Raw genomic sequence first — 19,458 nt, 5'->3', positions numbered from 1 at the left:
CAGACTAAGAGATGGGTTTCTCAGCAGAAACCTTACAATTCAGAAGAGGATGGGGGCTCATTTTTAACATTCTTAATGAAAAGAAATACCAGCCAACCCAATGTAAGCTTCATAAATGAAGGAGAACTAGAGTCTTTCCACACAAGCAATTGCTACCAGAAATTTTTACCACCAGATGAGTCCTATAATAGATGCCTAAGGGAGTTTTAAACATGGAAGCGAAAGAATGATATTCACTACCAGAAAAGCAGATGTAAACACATAGCCCACAGATGCTATAAAGCAACTATAAAATCGAGACTACAAAGCAACTAGCTAACAACATTATGATAGGAGCAAAACCTCACATATCAATATTAAGCTTAAATGTAAATGGCCTAAACACTCCATTTAAAAGACAGAGTGGCAAATTGGATTTAAAAATCACCCATCCTTCTGCTCTCTTCAAGAGACCCATCTCACATGCTTAAATAAAGCCATCTCATAGGCTTAAAATAAAGGGATGAAGAAAGTTCTATCACGTAAATGAAAAACAAAAATAATAGAATTTTTTTATTATTATACTTTAAGTTCTGGGATACATGTGCAGAACGTCCAGGTTTGTTACATAGGTATACACGTGCCATGGTGGTTTGCTGTGCCCATCAACCCGTCATCTACATTAGGTATTTCTTCTAATGCTATCCCTCTCCTAGCCCCCGATCCACTGAAAGACCCTGGTGTGTGATGTTCCCCTCCCTGTGTCCATGTGTTCTCATTGTTCCACTCCCATTTATGAGTGAGAAGACACAGTGTTTGGTTTTCTGTTCCTGTGTTAGTTTGCTGAGAATGATGGTTTTTAGCTTCATCCATGTCCCTGCAAAGGACATGAACTTGTCCTTTTTAATAACTGCATGGTACTCCATGGTGTATATGTACCACATTTTTCCTTATCCAGTCTATCATTGATGGGCATTTGCATTGGTTCCAAGTCTTTGCTATTGTGAACAGTGTTGCAATAAACATACACATGCATGTGTCTTTACAGCAGAATGATTTATAATCCTTTGGGTATATACCCAGTAATGGAATTGCTGGGTCAAATGGTATTTCTGGTTCTAGATCCTTGAGGAATTGTACACTGTCTTCCACAATGGCTGAACTAATTTACACTCTTACCAACAGTGTAAAAGCGTTCCTATTTCTCCACATCCTATCCAGTATTTGTTATTTCCTGACTTTTTAATGATTGCCATTCTGACTGGCATTAGATGGTATCTCATTGTGGTTTTGATTCGCATTGCTCTAATGACCAGTGATGATGAGCTTTTTGCATATGTTTGTTGGCTGCATAAATGTCTTCTTTTGAGAAGTGTCTGTTCATATCCTTTGCCTACTTTTTGATGGGGTTGTTTTTTTCTTGTAAATTTAAGTTCTTTGTAGATTCTGGATGTTAGCCCTTTATCAGATGGATAGATAGCAAAAATTTTCTCCCATTCTATAGTTTCCTATTCAATCTGATGATAATTTCACTCTTTAGATTAATTAGATCCCATTTGTCAATTTTGGCTTTTGTTGCCATTGCTTTTGGTGTTTTAGTCATGAAGTCGTCACCCATGCCTATGTCCTAAATGGTATTGCCTAGGTTTTCTTCTAGGGCTTTTATGATTTTAGGTCTTACATTTAAGTCTTTAATCCATCTTGAGTTAATTTTTGTATAAGGTGTGAGGAAGGGGTCCAGTTTCAGTTTTCTACATATGGCTAGCCAGTTTTCCCAACACTATTAAATAGGGGATGCTTACTCCATTGCCTGTTTTTGTCAGGTTTGTCAAAGATGAGATTGTTGTAGATGTGTGGCTTTATTTCTGAGTCCTCTGTTCTTTTCCATTGGTCTATATATCTGTTTTGGTATGAGTACCATGCTGTTTTGGTTACTGTAGCCTTGTAGTATAGTTTGAAGTCAGGTAGTGTGATGCCTCCAGCTTTCTTCTTTTTGCTTAGGATTGTCCTGGCTATACAGACTCTTTTTTGGTTCCACATGAAATTTAAAGTGGCTTTTCTAATTCTGTGAAGAAAGTCAATGGTAGTTTGATGGGGATAGCATTGAATCTAAAAATTACTTTGGGCAGTATGGCCATTTTCACTATATTGATTCTTCCTGTCCATGAGCATGGATTGGTTTTCCATTGGTTTGGGTCCTCTCTGATTTCCTTGAGCAGTGGTTTGTAAGCCTCCTTGAAGAGGTCCTTCACATCCCTTGTAATTTTTATTCTTAGGTATTTTATCCTCTTTGTAGCAATTGAGTTTTCTCATGATTTTGCTGTTTGTCTATTATTGGTGTATAGAAATGCTTGTGATTTTTGCACATTGATTTTGTCTCCTGAGACTTTGCTGAAGTTGCTTATCAGCTTAAGCAGATTTGGGGCTGAAACAATGGGGTTTTCTAAATATACAATCATTCCATCTGCAAACAGAGTCAATTTGACTTCCTCTCTTCCTATTTGAATATGCTTTATTTCTTTTTCTTGCATGATTTCCCTGGCCAGAACTTCCAATATGTTGACTAGGAGTGGTGAGAGAGGGCATCCTTGTCTTGTGCTGGTTTTCAAAGGGAATGCTTCCAGCTTTTGCCCACTTAGTATGATATTGACTGTGAGTTTGTCATAAATAGGTCTTATTATTTTGAGATACGTTCCATCAATACCTAGTTTATTGAGAGTTTTTAGCATGAAGGGGTGTTGAATTTATCAAAGGCCTTTTCTGCATGTACTGAGATAGTCACCACTGATCCCACAGAAATACGAACTACCATCAGAGAATACTAAACATGCCTCTATGCAAATAAACTAAATAAATTCTAGAAGAAGTGGATACATTCCTGGACACATACACCCTCCCAAGACTAAACCAGGAAGAAGTTGAATTCCTGAATAGACCAATAAGTTCTGTAATTGAGGCACTAATAGCCTACCAACCAAAAAAAAGCCCAGAACCAGATGGATTCACAGCCAAATTCTACAAGAGGTACAAAGAGGAGCTGGTACCATTCCTTCTGAAACTATTCCAAACAATAGAAAAAGAGAGACTCCTCTCTAACTTATTTTATGTGGCCAGCATCATCCTGATACCAAAACCTGGCAGATAACAAAACAAAAAAAATTTCAGGCCAATATCCCTGATGAACATTGATGCAAAAATCCTCAATAAAATACTGGCAAACTGAATCCAGTAGCCATTCAAAAAGCTTATCCACCATGATCAAGTTGGCTTCATCCCTGGGATGCAAGGCTGGTACAACATACACAAATCAATAAATGCAATCCATCACATAAACAGAACCAATGATAGGAGTCACTATTCTTATGTCAGATAAAACAGACTTTAAGCCAACAACAGTAAAAAAGGACAAAGAAGGGCATTGTGTAATGATAAAGTATTCAACTCAACAAGAAGATTTAACTATCCTAAATATATATGTACCCAACTGGAGCAGCAGAGCTATAAAACAATTACTTCTAGACCTAAGAAAAGGCTTAGATAGCCACACGATAATAGTGGGAGATTTTAATACTTCACTGATAGCATTAGACAGATCATTGATGCAGAAAACAATGAAATTCTGAACTTAAATTTAACCCTTGATGAATGAGAGTTAATAGACGTCTATAAAATACTCCATCCGACAACCACAGAACATACATTCTTCTAATCTGCACGTGGAACATAAACTAAGAGTGACCACATCCTAAGTTGTAAAGTAAACCCAACAAAATTGAAATCATATCAAGCATCTTCTTGGACTACAGTGGAATAAACCAGAAACCAGTACCAAGTGGAACTCTCAAAACTGCACAAATATATGGAAACTAAAAAACTTGCTTCAAATAACTTTTCGGTAAATGATGAAATTAAGGCAGAAATTTAAAAATTCATTTAAACAAATGAAAATAAAGACACAACATACTAAAACCTCTGGATGCAGCAAAAGCAGTGTTAAGAGGAATATTTATAGCACTAAACACCTACATCAAGCATATAGAAAAATCTCAAGTTAAAAATCTAATATCACACCCAGAGGAACTAGAAAATCAAAGACAATCAAAACCCAAAGCTGGCAGAAGAAAGGAAATAATTACAATCATTGCAGAACTTAATAAAATTGAGAACAAAAAACACACACACACAAAAAGGGTCAATGAAATGAAAATATGGTGAAAAGATAAACAAATTCATGGACCACTAGCTAGATTAATAAAGAAAAAAAGAGAGAGAAAAGATCTAAATAAGCACAATCAGGAATGACAAAGGTGATATTACAACCAATCCCAAAGAAATGCAAGAGATCTTCAGAGACTATTATGAACCCCTATAATATACAAATTAGAAAATCTAGAAGAAATAGATCAATCCTGGGAAACACATAATCTCCCAAGATTTAATTAGTAAGAAATGGAAACCGTGAACAGACCAATAATAAGTTCCAAAGTTGAACCAGTAGTTTCAAAAACCTACCAATCAAGAAAAGCCCCTGATCAGATGGATTCACAGCTAAATTCTGCAGGACATGCAAAGAGGAAACAGTACCAATCCTACTGAAACTATTCCCAAAACTTGAGGAGGGATTCTTCTCGTAGTTATTCTATGAAACCAGTATCATCCTGATAAAAAATCTGGCAAAGACACAATGCAAAACAAAACCATAGGCCTATACTCCTGAAGAACATAGATTCAAAAATTCTAAACAAAATACTAGTAAACTGAATTCAGCTGTACATTAAAAAGTTAATTCACTGTGATCAAGTGGGCTTTATTTTGGAGAGGCAAGAATGATTCAACATATGCAAATCAATAAATATGATTCCTACTCACCATAGCAAAGACATGGAATCAATCTAGTTTCTCATAAATGGTCAATTGCATAATGAAAATGTGATATATATACACCATAGAATACTAGGCAGTCATAAAAAAGAACAAAATCATGTCCTTTGCAGCAACATGAAGGCCATTATCCTAAGCAAATTAATGCAGGAAAAGAAAACCAATACTGCATATTCTCATTTATAAGTGAGAGCCAAACGCCGGGTACTCTGGACATAAATATGGGAATGATAGATACTGGGGACTATTGCAGGGAGTGAGGAAGAGGGTAAGGGTTGAAAAACTAACTGTTGGGTATTGTGTTCACTATCTGGGCGATGGGATCATTTGTAACCCAAACCTCATCATCATGCAATATACCCTTGTAACAACCTGCACATGTACCCCCTGAAACTAAAATAAAAGTTGAAATTATAAAAAATTGTTAATGTGATTCACCACATAAACAGAATTAAAAACCATCTCAATAAATGCAGAAACAACTTTTGATAAGATGTAATGTCCCTTCATGATAAAAACTCTCAAAAAACTAGGCATTATAGGAACATGCCTCAAAATAATAAGAGCCATCTATGACAGACCCACAGCCAATATCGTACTGAATGGACAAAGTTGGAGGCATTCGCCCTAAGAACTGAAACAAGACAAGGATGTCTACTCTCACCTCTCCTATTCAACATAGTACTGGAAGTCCTAGCCAGAGCAATCAGGCAAGATAAAGAAATAAATGGCACCCAAATAGAAAGAGAAGAAGTCAGATTACCTCTCTTCACTGATGATATAATCCTATATCTAAAAAAAAAAAAAAAAAAAAAAACAGATCCTGCCAAAAGACTCCCAGACCTAATAAACAACTTCAGTAAAGTTTCAGGATACAAAATCAATGTATAAAAATCAGTAGCACTTCTATCGCAAATGGCCCCTGTGGAAAGGAGTTTGGAGACTTTCAAAGAACTAAAAATACAATTACATTTGACTCAGCAGTCTCAATACTGGCTATATACTCAAAGAAAAATAAATCATTCTGCTAAAAAAAATACCTGCACTCATATTTATCACAGTAATATTCACAATAGCAAAGACATGAAATCAATGTAGGGGCCCATCAGTGGTGGATTGGATAAAGAAAATGTGGTACATACACACCATGGAATATACTACATAGTTATAAAAAAAGAATGAAATTTCCTTTGCAGCAACGTGAAGGCAACTGGAGGCCATTATCCTTAGCAAATTAATGCAAAAACAAAAAAACAAATATCATGTTCTCACTTATAAGTGGGAACTAAACATTGGATACACACAGATATAAAGATAGAAATAATACAATGAGGACTCCAAAGGGAAGTTGGGGTGATGGAAGGTTGAAAAACTCTCTATTGGGTACTATATTTACTATTCGGGTAACAAGATCAATAGAAACACAAACCTCATAATTATGCCATGTAATAAACCTGCACATTTACCCCATGAATCTAAAATTTTTAAAAATGGTAAGAGAAACTTTGGAAATTGTGCAAATACATGGAAAGCAAACAATAACAATATGCTCCTGAATGACCATTATTGGGTCAAAAAAGAAATGGAGGAAATAAAAAATAAAATGAATGAAATCAAAATACAAAATACCAAAACCTATGAGATACAGCAAAAGCAGTGCTACGAGGAAAGCTTGGAGCCATAAATACCTACATCAAAAAATAGTAAGATTTAAAATAAACAATCTAATGATGCACCTCAGGTAACTAGAAAAACAAGACCAAACCAAACCAAAATTAGAAGAAACAAAAATAAAGATCAGAGAAGAAAGATATAAGATAAAGAAAAAAACAAAGGATAAATGGAACAAAAAGTTGTTTTTTTCAAACAAATAAAAAACTAACTACTTGCTATACTAACCGAGGAAAAAAGTGAAAAGACAAACAAACAAAACAGAAATGAGAAAGATATTACACCTGGTACCAAAGAAATAAAATAGGTCAGAGACTATTTGAACAACTATAGATAAACAAACTGGAAAACCTAAAAGAAATGGATAAATTCCTAGACACATACAACCTACCAAGACTGAATAAAAAAAATTAGAAAACCCAAATAGACCAACAACAAGTAATGAGATCAAAGCAGTAATACAAATTTCTCTAACAAAGAAAAGTCCAGGACCAGATGGCTTCACTGCTGAATTCTACCAAATTCAAAGAAAAACTAACACCAATTCTCCTCAAACTATTTCAAACATTGGAGAGGAAACAATTCTTTCTAATTCATTCTACAAGGCCAGAATTACCCTCAGGCTAAAATCAGATAAGAATGTAAAACAATCACTAAAAAAACTGTAGACTAATAGCCCTGATGAACATAGATGCACAATGCAAAAATCCTCAACAAAATACTAGCAAGGCAAATCCAACAGCACATCAAAAAAATAATACACCATGATCCCAGGTATTTATCCCAGTGATTCATGGGTTGCTCAACATATGCAAATCAATCAGTGTGACACCTCACATCAACAGAATGAAGAATAAAAACCATACAATTATTTCAATGAATGCAGAGAAAGTATTTGATAAATTTCAACATCCCTTCATGATAAAAACCTCAACAAAATAGGCGTAGAAAAGATGTACCTCAACATAATGGAAGGCACATATGACAAACCCACAGCTAAGATCATACTAAATGAAGAAAAGCTGAAAGCCTTCCCTCTAAGAACTAGAATAAAACAAGAATGCCCACTTTCACCACTCCTATTCAACATAGTACTAGAAATCCTCGTCAGAACAATCAGGCAAGAGAAAGAAATAAAAGGCACCCAAATTGGAAACGAGGAAGTGAAATTATCTCTGTTTACCAATAATATAATTTTATGTCTAGGAAAACCTAAAGACTTCACCAAAAACGTTTTAGACCTCATAAATTCAATAAAGTTTCAGGATACAAAATCAATTTCAAAAATCAGTAGCATTTGTATACACAATAATGAAGTAGCTGAGAAAGAAATTAAGAATGCAATACCACTTATAATAGCTACAAGAAGATAATGAAATACCTAGGAATAAATTTAACTAAGATAAAAGACCTGTACAAGGAAAACTATAAAGTACTGGTGAAATAGATTGAAGAGAACACAAAAAAATGGAAATACATTTCATGCTCTTAGATCAGAAGAATTAATATTGTTAAAATGGCCATGCTGCCCAAAGCAATCAACAGTTTCAATGGAATCTCTATCAAAATACCAATGTCATTTTTCACAGAATTAGAAAAAACAATCCTAAAATTTTCATGGGGCCAAATAAGAGCCCAAAAACCAAAGCAACATGAACAAAAAGAACAAAGCTAGGGGCATCACCTTACCTGATTTTAATATATATTACAAGACTTTAACTAAAACAGCATAGTATTAGTATAAAAACAGTTACATAGACTAATGGAATAGAATGGAGAATCCAGGCCAGGTGCGATGGCTCATGCCTGTAATCCCAGAACTTTGGGAACCCAAGGCAGGCAGATCACTTAAGGCCAGGAGTTTGAGCTCAGTCTGGCCAACGTGGCAAAAACCCATCTCTACTAAAAATACAAAAAATTAGCCAGGCATGGTGGTATGCACCTGTAATCCCAGCTACTCAGGAGGGAGAGGCAGGAGAATCACTTAAACCTATGAGATGAAGGTTGCAGTGAGCTGAGATTTGCCTCTGTACTCCAGCCTGGGCAACAGAGCAAGACTCTCTCTCAGGAAAGAAAAAAAAAATAGAGAATCCAGAAATAAATCCATGTATTTACAGCCAACTGATTTTTGACAAATGTGCCAAGAACATACATTGGGGAAATGACAGTATCTTCAATTAATGGTGATGGGAAATTTGGATATCTACATGCAGAAGAATATAGGTATCTTCTATCTAAGCCCCTATCTTCACTACATCACATATTAATTCAAGGTACATTATAGACTTAAACACTTGAAACTATAAAACTACTAGAAGAAAACAGAGGGAAAACTCTTCAGTATATTGGTCTGGGCAAAGATCTTACACCTAAGACCTCAAAATCACAGGCAACAAAAACTAAAATAGACAAATGGTAGCATATTAAACCAAAAAGCTTCTGCATATCAAAAGAAACAACCAAGAGAGTGAAAAGACAACCTGTAAAATGGGAGAAAATATTTGTAAGCTATTCATCCAACAAGGCATTAATATCCAGAATATCAAGGAACTCAAACAATTCAACAACCAAAAAAACCCCACAAATAATCATATTAAAAAGTGGGCAAAGGACATGAACAGATATTTCTGAAAGTAAGGCACACAAATGGCCATATACAAATGGTATATGAAAAAATACCCAACATCACTATGCATCAGAGAAATGCAAATGGAAACCACAATGAGATATCATCTTACTCCAATTAGAATGGCTGTCATTAAAAAGATGAAAAATATCAGATGCTGGTGAGAATGCAGAGAAAAGGAAACTCTTAAACACTGTTGATGGGAAGGTAAATTAGTACAACCACTATGAAAAATAGTATGACGATTTCTTTAAAAACCAAAAAATAGAACTACCATACAATCCAGCAATCCTACTTCTGAGTATTTATCCAAAGGAAAAAGAAATCAGCACATGAATATGTGCACTGGCATGTTTATCTGAGCCCTTGTCACAATGGCAATAGGACAATAGCACTATCCAAACATCCATTTGTCTGTTGATAGACACTTAGGTTAGAATCAATTCAGTAAACAATATAACCATGAGCACTGTCTCATGGAATTTATAGTCTAAGTGAGGACAATAATCAATAAATAATTCAATTATTATAAGCTATGAGTCCACCAAATGAAGTATTTCAATATGGGATGAGAGGAGTGGAACCTACTTTAGACAGGGTGATAAGTAAGACCCTTCTGAAGAGAGGACTTACTTCTAAGGTAAGACTTGAAAGGGAATAAAAACATTCATTCAAAGAAAGATTAGAAGAACAGTTCAGGAAGAAAGAACAGCATATCATACTAAAGAATGAACTGAAGAAGGCCAGAATGTCTGTAGTCCAATATGTGATGGGGAGAGTGGCACAAGATGTTGCGGGAGCTCATCCATTTTTCATCAATATTCTAGGAAACATAAATCACTGGGAGAGGACACACTATGAAAATAACTCTACTCACACACCAGTCTGCTTTAGATAGGCCCTCTCCTTTACACCTAAATAAATATTTACAATTTGAGGGAAGAAATGGAATCAGCCTAAGCATAAGACATGAGGACTCAGAACTTGTTGGTTCCTCATCCTCCAAGCTCCAACTACAAGGTGTTTCTCCCTTTGCCAAGATATCTGGAATTTCCAGACTTGCAATATTAATGCACAGCCCTGTTCATGGTCTTATATACCTATGATGACAGCCCAGTCATGAAGCTAGAGAAATGCAAAATAAGAAATTTTGCTAAAATTCTTTAGCAAAGGCTAAAGAATATGAAGACTAAATCTGAGGGAAACCCTAAGGTATATTGGATTTAACCATTATTGGAGACATAAAAAGGCTTAGTCAGAAAGTTTCTGGTGCTTCTCAAGGAATTAGTGACAGCTTTAGAGTGTGAAGACCACATTTCTTGAGTGTTCAGACTTAAAATTCTGTCTTTGTGTAAGACCTTTCAGACTCTGTTTGCTGAAGAAAGAGACTGAAATGTAAGACCTAGAAGTCATATTGTAACGTGGCAGGCTAACCAGGTGTTGAGAGACCCCTTGCTATTTATTTAGCCATGTTGTAATGCCCTTTCCAATCCCAAATTCATTCTTGCTTCTAGAAGATTATTGAAATGGGACTTGTGAGACATATAGTCTCTTTCAACAAACAGCAATATAATTCTTCCTTTACACATTCCAGGGAAGAAAAAAAAAATCTCCTTTCCAGTTGGTACACAGGCTGTGATGCACTGAAACTACCTGAATCCTAACTGCCAAAAGGGCACCAGGGAGGATTTTAATATATGCAGTACAAGTGTGTCAAAAACAGCATCTTACGAGAGATTTAATCTGTTCATTTGAAAGAGTGCGGCACAAATGGTCCCGTGGGGCTCACCTCCAGGGCCGCCAACGTTTTCACACTTGATGAGAATCAATATGTGTGCTTGGTCTTGACTACAAATATTTCATTAGAAGCTGAGAAAAGGGCCCCTGCTACCCCATTTTGCTTTCTTCCCGGCTTTACTGGTCCCAATTTCTTCCACGTCAGAAATGCCCATCACATTTCATATAAAAGAATGTATCCAGCAAATTAAAAAGCTAGAGACCTCAAGTTGAAATTAATACTTACAGGGTAACAGGTGTCTCACATTTTAAAAATCCTGGCACTGGTTTACAGCAGCGTAAGAGTGCCCTTTGTGCTGTTTCCTCCTCTAGCAGAACTGCTCCAAACACAAGGACTGAGGCCGCCAGTCTCTCAAGAATGCCTAACGTGCCATAGGGTGGCCTCCTGGAGACATGAATACTCTCTTGGGCCCGAATTAGAAAACCTTGACCAGGACAAGTAGAAGCAAATGCACTGTCAGCCATGGGCTATTCTTATCCCTGCAGTTGTTGCCCATCTTCAAAATGGAGACAGCGAGACTCGTGCTGTCTGAAGACCCTAAGACAGGCTTGACACAGGGTCCCTCTGTTTTTTTTATCCCACCCAATGTCATTCATTTTACTTTGGAAGGCAGTATTATTTCTTCTCCCTATCAAACTTTGTATTAAAGCATAACATACATTTGGAAAAATGCAGAAATCTTAAGTGTACAACTTGATGAATTATCACAAAGTGAACAAATTCATGTAACCACCAGCTCCTTCAACAAATTCATGTAATCACGAGCTCCTTCACTACCTGACCTTCCTCTCCACTACCCAACATTCCTCTCTACTACTATCCTGTCTTCGAATACCATCAGGTAGTTTCTCTTGGTCTTGAACTTTATATAAACGGAACCATAACACTGTGTGACACTGATCTATCTTATTACATGTACCTGTAGTTTGTTCATTCTTATTGCTGTGTAGTGTTCCATCACAAGGATATATGATATTCTATCCATTTTATTGCTAATGGGCATTTGGGTTGTTTCCAGTTTTGTGCAATTATGAGTATCATTGCTAAAAATGTTTATGTACATTTTTTTTGAGACGGAGTCTTGCTCTTGTTGCCCAGGCTGGAGTGCAATGGTGTGATCTCAGCTCACTGCAACTTCTGCCTCCTGGGTTCAAGCAATTCTCCTGCCTCAGCCTCCCAAGTAGCTGGGATTACAGGTGCCCACCACCACACCTCGCTAAATTTTTGTATTTTTAATAGAGACAGGGTTTTGCCATGTTGGTCAGGCTGACCTCGAACTCCTGACCTCAGGTGATCCACCCACCTCAGGTGATCCACCCACCTCGGCCTCCCAAAGTGCTGGGATTACGGGCGTGAGCCACCGTGCCCAGCCTATGTACATCTTTATGCATATACATACACATTTGTGTGGGACACATGACTATGAGCGAAATTGTTGGCTTTTAAGATATGCACATGTTTAGTATTTATTCTTGGCCTTTTTGTCCTGGACGGTGCTTTCCACTTTATTTCCCAGAAAAATATCAGCTGCCAAAATCTCTTTTGCCAGTTTGTTCTTGGAACTATGCTAAATATTGTAGGATGATGGTGAGTTAATGGGCAGTCATTGCCCTTGGACATTTATGCTCTCAATTCCTTCTCAGGAGGCAACCAAGAAGGATTTCTGATCAATAGTCTGACCATTCGGTTACTGTTTTCTTACTGCCACAGCCCCTTTTCTTGAGGTAGTCTCTGCATCGTGTGCCCTTTCTTGCCATGGTCTGGGATTTTCTGTCCCTTTCATACTCCCCCTCTCTTGCCAGAATCACATACTACAGCATCAGAATTACCCAGTGAAGCAATCTCTGAGCAATTTTAATCACTATAAATGTCCTTCCTTGAGAAATCCTACACCCCCACCTCCAGGGGAAGCAGCATGTTAACCATGTAAAGAATCACGCTGACTCAATTTCTACATGACTTACTATCTGCTTCATAAAACAAGATTCCGGAGCACTGGTTCCAGCTTGGCCCTGGATATATCATGACCTCTAACAAGGTAACTCTGAGAGCAAAAGAAGAAAAATACCAGTCTTCACTTACACAAGTATTGGATTTATTAACTGTTAAAGAAACAATACTAGTTAAAAACTTAGTGACGAAAGGAGTGTAAACATTTTTAAAAATCATCTTTATTATCCAGTCCCAGTCCTTTATCAAGTTTGCACTTAAACACCCATCTATTCTTAAAAGGAAACAGTTTACATTTTAAAATATTTTTGGAGTACCTCATAATCCCCAGTTAGAAAGTTGTTTATTTTTAACCGAAAATTATTTCACTCATCCCTGTTAGTTTCATATAAAGAACAGCTGACGACTATTCTCTTAATAGCAACATTTTATTAATTAAAATTGCTTTTAAGCCACCTTTTTCTTCCTTCAACTAAGTACTGCCAAAGCCATTAACTTTTCAGAATGGGTTCTAATAGTCAATTTTGTTCATCCTCATTCTCTCTTCTAACTATTCAAATATTAAAATTCTTTCTCTTGCTCAGATTTTGGGGCTCCAAACTGTCTTGAATCATTTAAGTATATCTGCCAACACCAAAACCCGTAACATTCTTTCATTCATTTATTCATCCATTCCATTAAAAAAATGTTTTCAGCTTACTGTGAGTTGGGAGCTGGAGATTCATTGGAGAACAAGAAAGATGAGTCCCTGATCTGATAAAGCTCACTTCCTAAATATATTAGAAAACAAATAAAAATTCAAAAATTATAAAGTCCATGAGAATAATAAAAACAGATGCTAGACTAAGTAATAACCAGAGTAGGGGTTACTTAATATAGCATGATTCCATTAGATCTTTCAGAGAAAGTAACATTTGGATTAAAATCGAAATGATCTTAGGTAGTAGCCATGAAAGAGTATATAGAAAAAGTGTTCTGAGAAAATGGTACAGCAACGTCAGGCCCTTAGGAGAGAAGGTCAGAATGGCCAGAATATAACCAAAAAGGTGGAGAGAACTCTGAGAGGAGTTCAGGGAGACAGGTGGAGACTAGATCAAATCCAGCCTTGCTGGCCATTGTTAGGAGTTCACCTTGTAAGTTCCAAATGTGATGATTCCATTAATGAATAATGACATACATAAACTTTTCTCAGATAAGTGCTAGGCTTATGATCAGTTATTGTGCATTCTTCCAATTTGTGATTTACAGTATACCCAAGATCTCCCTGCCTTTGGCATTGCTAACATTCCAGTAATTCTTTTGCTTCTTTGAGGCCCTCTTCTTCTGAAACATAACCTTCAGTTGGATCTTTTTTTTTAAATTTATTTTTGAGACAGAGTCTCACCCTGTCACCCAGGATGGAGTACAATGGTGCAATCTCAGCTCACTGCAACCTCTGCTTCCTGGGTTCAAATGATTCTCCTGCCTCAGCCTCCAAAGTAGCTGGGATTACAGGCACCTGCCACCACGCCCAACTAATTTTTCATATTTTAGTAGAAACAGGGTTTCACCATGTTAGCCAGGCTGGTCTCAAGCTCCTGACCTCATGATCCACCTGCCTTGGCCTCCTAAAGTGCTGGGATTACAGGCATAAGCCACTGCGCCTGGCTGGATCATTTTTTTTTTAACAAGGCAAAATTTAATTCTACTAAAACTGAATAGCTGAGGTGTGATCCTTGTTGTTTTTCACATGTCATTATCCTTCCCTTAGTCATTAGGAAGCAGTAGGGTTTAGATTTCATTAAAACCGGGTTCTACTTCTGTTTTTGACACTTTTTTTTGTTTTATGGGTGTTTTTGTTTGTTTTTTGAGACAGGGTCTCACTCTGTTGCCCAGGCTAGACTGCAGTGGAACAATCATGACTCACTGCAGCCTCCAATTCCTAAGCTCAAGCGATCCTCTTGCCTCAGCCTCCCTTCAAGTAGCTGGGACTATGGGTGTGCACACCATGGCTGGCTTGTTTTTAACACTTTTACTGTGGGTAACTAGCATGTAACTTTACCTCTGAGTCTTTTTATCCATAAAGTGAAATAATACCTACCTCAGAATTGTTGTGGGGATTAAAGGAGATGGAATACGTTAACCCTCAACAGATGGCCACTAATAATATACTTTTCAAAAAGCAAAAACCATAGAACTTTGCAGTAAAAATGAGATGCTGGGATCTTACCCTATCCATTCCTCTAATTTTGTATTTAAGCCTCTCTGAAGCTAAAATAATTGTCAGTAGTCACACAGCTTGTAGCTAGTTAGACGTAAACCAGATCTCACTAAATCAATATTCTAATAGAAAAATAATTCAACCACCTACTATTTGCTTTAGCTTTGAGGTTGGGCTTTATGAACTCCATAATTATTCTCTGAATCAATCACAAATGCAGCCTGATTCTTGAGGCAAGTTGAAATTGGAAAAATGTGTGGTCTAATAAATGCTACTTATTAGGGCTTGGGAGATTCAGAACCATGAACTCTACTTTTTACTCAATTTGTTAAGGGGGAAAAAGCCAATAAGAAGACATAGTTTCTATATAGATCTCATCCACCAAATGTGGATTGTGACTTACAGACAGCTCAGGGGAGGAAATAAACCTTAGTTGACCGAAGAACTTTGGTAAGCAAATTATTGGAGATAGTGGATGTGTCAACTTAGGGCCCAAATCTAGAGGAGGAACTGTGGTGTCGTTAAATAATGTGAAAGCCACTTACTTCAACTGCTTACTGTTGGAAAGTTTTCAAGTAGTTATCATACACACATGAACTGATTTATGTAAATGTAAGGGGAAAAAATCCTGAGTCTTAATTGAGGGTTTGACAGGTTGGCTTTTACATATGGTTGTGCTCATATTTAATCTTTATTGTTGGCTTTTTAACTTTTTTATTTTATTATTTATTTCTTGTATAAGCAAAGTGTAGTCACGGAAGAAAAATAAAAATATAGGTTAGCAAATAAAATTAACTCATAATTCTACCACTCAGAAATAACTATTAACACAAGTATGCACACACAGACACACACATGTTAATTCACACACTTAAATTCTTATTTTGTTCTATGACAAAGGGAATTAATACAAGCCTTTAAACCTAATATAGTACCTCATTATATCAAAAAAACTCACAAAAATGAAAAAGCCATTTCATACTACAAACTTCAAAATTTCACAATTATTGTGCTAAGTACTTAATTACCCAGCATTCCCTTTTCTTCAGGAATGTATAAAGGCCTTATGGCAACAAATTCAATTCTAATTCAACAAGACTTTATTAAACACTTTTAATTGTTCCAATATTTAAGAAAATATAAAATAAGTATCCATGTTTTTAAGGAATTATTCCTGCAAGGAGCACACAAAAATTTCAACTTGGGCAAAATGATTGATAGAAAGCAAGAAATACACATTGAATTTCTGATCAATGTCTCTCTTCAGTGTTTCCATTACAAAGTGGCAACATTTCCTAACTCCTCCTTCTTCATAAGAGTATTATAAAAGCAGATAAATTTCATTATGCACTTTGCTCTCTCAATATTTTGTAAAGTTTGCTGTCACCTACTTGCTATTGCAGTCCTCTGGATAGAAGGAATTTCTACTATAGTTTGCAGACACAGAAGATGAATTTTTAAATTTTATATATCTAGAGAGAGATCAATCTTTTTGTGGGGTGGCAGGAAGGACAATTGATGCAGCCACTTTTAACCTACTTTGTAATTTTATGCTCTTTTACATTTTTTTTTCTAACTTGGTTTAATATCTCCTTAATACTATAAGGTGCCTTGTACACTGCTGCTTCTTTTGCTTGAAATTCTCTTCCCCCCGCCCCTTCGCCTATAAATTCCTCTCTTCCTGTGGTTCCCAACCCAATTATCCCTTCCTTAAGGAGACCTTTGCCAATGCCTACAAGTCAGTTATTCCAACTCCCATGTTTGCATATTCCCAGTTTATATCCTCTTTCAAATATCTCAGTTCTCCAAGAGAACAAGAACCAAATTCATCTTGTTCAACCAGTAATCCTAATGCCTAGCATATAGTAGGTGAGAAATATGTGTGGAATGAGTAAATGCCTGTGGTTGCCTGGTCAGTGAAATGAAGGAAAAATATTGGTCGCTCTCATTTCCCAGGCCCAACATTTCCAAATAGAAAATAATTATTTTATCTTAGCCAAAAGAACCTAAAAACTTATACCATCATTCAAGAAACAGGTTAATAACGTGGCAAAGCTTGGCTACGTGGCAAAAGAAGCACAATGGATTAGAGATAGACTATAATAGACCACTTTTAGCAATTTTTTTTTCCTTTTGCCATTCCCTGCACTTTGGTATCTAAAAAAACTTATACAGCAAATGGTACAGTTAAGTATGAGGAATACTTGGAAGATCCGGACACAGAGCATGTCAGCTGTCACCAAGAACATGAATCCTCAGCTGTTGCCCTTTTTTCTCCTTACAAGTAAGTCCTGTCACACAGCACTATAAAAAGGAGGTGGCATGTCAAGAGAAATTTCATTTTGTTCTGATTATCATATTAAGTTACTCATGATCATAGCTTCAGAACACCTCTAAATTTGTTCTCCACATGTAATTTCTATGTAACTAATAATGCCTATGTGACATACATATACATTGTGCCCAATAGGATCAACCATTTCAAAAAGACCTCAGTGCTATAAATTGTGAATATTTTTAGACTTTCCTTCTATAATATACCTGACCCAAAACACAAAGAATGTTGATTAGGAATGAGATCTTACACGTCTTTTCTTTGAAGTTTCAGATTTTCTACATTTTTGTTGTTGTTGTCGTTTGTTTTAGTTCTTGGTTGTTTTTTCTAAAATAAACTTTTTATTTTCGAATACTTTTAGATTTGCAGAATAGTTGAGAGGAGAGTTCAGAGAGTTCCTAAGTATCCCACACCAAGTTTTCTCTATTGTTACCATCTTACAGTATATGTTACATTTGTCATAACTAATGAGCCAATACTGATACATCATTAATTAGCAAAAGTCTATGTTTTATTCAGATGTGTTTAGTTTTTACCTATGCCCCTTTCTTTTTTTTTTTCCTTTTTTTTTTTTTTTTTTTTTGAGACGGAGTTTCACTCTTGTCGCCCAGGCTGGAGTGCAGTGGTGCGATCTCGGCTCACGGCAACCTCCACCTCCCGGGTTCAAGCAACTCTCCTGCCTCAGCCTCCCAAGTAGCTGGGACTACAGGTGTGTCACCACGCCCGGCTAATTTTTGTATTTTTAGTAGAGATGGGGTTTCGCCATGTTGGCCAAAATGTTCTTGATCTTCTGACCTTGTGATCTGCCCGCCTCGGCCTCCCAAAGTCCTGGGATTACAGGCTTGAGCCACGGCGCCTGGCCACTAATGACCCTTTCTTTTCAGGATTCCATCTAGGATACTACATTACGAATACTCACGACGTTTCCTTAGGCTTTTCAAGGCAGTAAAATCTTCTCAAAGAGTCCTTATTTTGGTAACATTGACAATTTTAAGAAGTTATTGTCAGAAATTTTGTGGAATATTCCCACAATTTGGATTTGATGGGTGCTTTTCTTCATGATTAGACTGGGCTATGGGTTTTTGGTGGTCAAAGACTACCTCAACCACAGAGTCAAGGTTAATATCAAAGCAATGTCATGCTATGCTAAGAGCGGGTACCCTTGATATGTTAAGAATGGTACTTTGCCTTTGTGATTTCTACTTTGAGAAAAAAATTCTATACCAACATATTTTCCTCTGTGCATTCATATATCAGTACTATATATAGTTAATAACACAAAGGGATTTAGATATATAGTAGAATCAGACAATTTCCCTTCATGTTATGAAATAAAGTGTTCCTATTTCAATTCGGGGTATTTGAGTTTTTAAAACCAAGATCATTGGTGACATTAGTAATGTAAAACATATGTTGAGTGAGTGGATAAAACATATGGATTAATATATTTTATATTGTTTTAATTTATTTTCCAAATGCAAGGAAGACCAAAATATTTTTGCCCAGAACACATAAATCTCCTTTATCTGTTTAACCTTGTCACAGATTTTAAGGGATTTGTGCACATGAAACAAAGTATTGATAAAAACTATGAGTTAAAGCAAGATATATCTATCTCTCAGTAATTGCAGAAAATCCCAATCTATCTTTGAATGATCCAAAGGAAAACTGGTGAACAAATTTCTGCTATTTATGAAGGTATTTCTGTTATAAACATAGCATTATTTTTAAAATCTATCCTGATTATTTAAATATGAGACAGTATTCTAGGTAAAATATGTTCAGATTCTTCTGACTGTCCTGTATGTAAAAAATGAGTATCAGCAGCTAAATTTAGATAATGATTGAGTCCTTGATATGGGGAAACAAAGGAGGGAGCTATCAAAATGTTTTTCCTGTAATATACATGGATAATATAATTCAGTAGTTCGTGCCACCATGTGAAATAGGAGACTGATTAACTGTGGGTCAATTGTAACTTAGGTGAATTATTTCTGATCTGAGAGTCTTAATCTTGC

Source organism: Pan paniscus, chromosome 13 (assembly GCF_029289425.2).
Source record: "Pan paniscus chromosome 13, NHGRI_mPanPan1-v2.0_pri, whole genome shotgun sequence".
In the NCBI taxonomy this organism is placed as follows: Eukaryota; Metazoa; Chordata; class Mammalia; order Primates; family Hominidae; genus Pan; species Pan paniscus.
This window is presented reverse-complemented; position numbering follows the sequence as displayed.